Below are 2,335 nucleotides of genomic sequence, written 5' to 3' on the forward strand. Positions count from 1 at the left end.
TAGACGTTCGCCCGGCGATCTCCGTTCTGGCGAATCGCCAGATGAGTGATAGTCTCAACTACAGGCGCTTAAGCATGCGCAATGCTATTTTACACCGAATACGTACTGTTCTAACCTGAGCATGGCATGGTGCTTTGAAATGTATTACTTGAGCATCTCTGGTATATAGTTGTTTGTATCACATAAATTATTGTCAAAGCATAATTATCTAAAGGTGTTTTAAGGGAAGTCTTTCGTATAAAGGTTTTATCTAGGACGCTTTGTTAAAAAGATACAGGGTGTTAAACTTAAAAAAATATTTTAAAGTTTTTTAAATAATATAAAAACTAGTAACTAAAATAATTTGAAATTGGGCACATGTATTTATGTAAATATTATCCAAAATCTGAGGCCTGAGGAAAAAAGCCTGATTTTCGAGTAAATCAACACTAATCATTCGATTATTTAATCGAATAAAGAAATTAATAACATTAGTCATGATTTTAATGATTTTATTTGAGTAAATGCTCAAAAGTACTCCATTTCGACGAACACAGGCACGACATCTTTTTAGTAATGAAAATGTAATTTGTTCGAAATTTATTGTTACTTGAATATGATGAAAAGCAATATTTATTCTTTTTTCGAACTGCTCAGAATTTCAAAGTTGTTATTGCAATCTACTATGTAATTTTAAACCGAATTTTATTCGAAAATCAGACTTTTTCAATAAACATAATAGTAATTAGTAGAAAATTGAAAGATGAATTCGAAAATATCATGATTGATGACCGTAAAGCAGTGGCGTACTATTTAATTTAGAAAAATATGCCACCGATACCCTATATCTCCGGCACTGGAGCATCTAAATTTTCGGAAAAAGCCTCAGATTTTGGACAATGTTTACATAAATACATGTGCCCAATTTTAAATTATTTCAGTTACTAGTTTTTAAATTATTTAAAAAAATTTAAAATATTTTTTTAAGTTTAACACCCTGTATCTTTTTATCCAAGTCTTAAATAAAAACTTTATACGATCTTTGAACTCCCCTTAAAATTCACCAAAGAATACTAGGTTTCATTTTTGGTCACCGTTTGTGAATCACCCTGTATAGTTGTGACTATATCTAAATCAGAAATATCTCTGTTTGCATTATACATGTTAAAATCACAATCCATTATTGGAACAATCTCAAAAACACAATGAAAATAGGTTACTTGTTTTCTGGAGAAATGTTGGAGATGCTACTGGCAATCTCCGGCGCTTCGCCAGAAGTTTCACTAATGCGCATGCTTGACTTAGCTGGCGAATGACTGCATTGAAAATCTCGACCAGCGAACGACGAATCTCTGGTGAGTCGCTGGCGATTGACTATGCGTACAGGCATATATCTTGAGTATAGTCCCCTCTATCAATACTCTCAAAACAGAAACAATTTTAATTTGATTGACAGTTTATTACTTTGCATTGTTGTTTAAGAACATTGCGTGCTGTCTTCGATTCTGCCATTCTGTCTCCTATCCGCATATCTAACATGTTGGTTTGGTGTTAGATACGACTATTAAACTATGTTAGTATCAGTGTTGCCAGATTTTTTTTCAGGCAACGCGGGATTTTGAAACTCTTTGAATATCTACTTAATAAAAAAATAATTGATGCCTACAAAAAAAAAAAAAACAAAACAAGAGCAGGAAAAGCGGGACAGAGCCTGTTCCCCGCAGAACATTTAATTTTGGGTTAAAAATCGGGACGTCTGGCAACGCTGGTTAGTATACAATGCAGATATTTGAAATTTAAGATAGTTAAGAATAAGGACAAATTTACATTGTGTTTTACTTTTCATATATCTCGATTATTTTAAATTAAAACGTTTTGACATTTTAGTATGAAATAATTACACGCAACATGATATAATAAGTGATTATTCTGATATAAACAAATTTTTTAGTCATTAAAGAAAGATTAGTGTAAGAACCCATCTGCTCCTAGACAAAATTACAACATTAAATTACTAAATAATTATTTCGATTTCTGGAGCACTATTACGAAAATTTATAAGGGCGGGCTTTGTATGAGAGGAAATTAAATTAGACAGATGTGGCGAAATTGCTAGGCAAGAAATATGAAAGAAATAATAAAAGGGTTTAAAAATGCATAGGAAATTAAGTTGGTTAATTGAAATGAAGAGAATTATTTTGCTTTCTCTTTTACCATGCATTTTTTGTATGAATATTTTCAATAAACTTTAAAATCTAAAAGTAAGACAGATATAAGGGCGACTCCATGAAAAGTGAAACGATGTACACGTAGACAGTAAACCCAAATTTTGTTAAAATGTTGGATATGCCTATTA

This window comes from Anoplophora glabripennis, unplaced genomic scaffold, assembly GCF_000390285.2.
Source record: "Anoplophora glabripennis isolate ALB-LARVAE unplaced genomic scaffold, Agla_2.0 scaffold1088, whole genome shotgun sequence".
Taxonomy (NCBI): Eukaryota; Metazoa; Arthropoda; class Insecta; order Coleoptera; family Cerambycidae; genus Anoplophora; species Anoplophora glabripennis.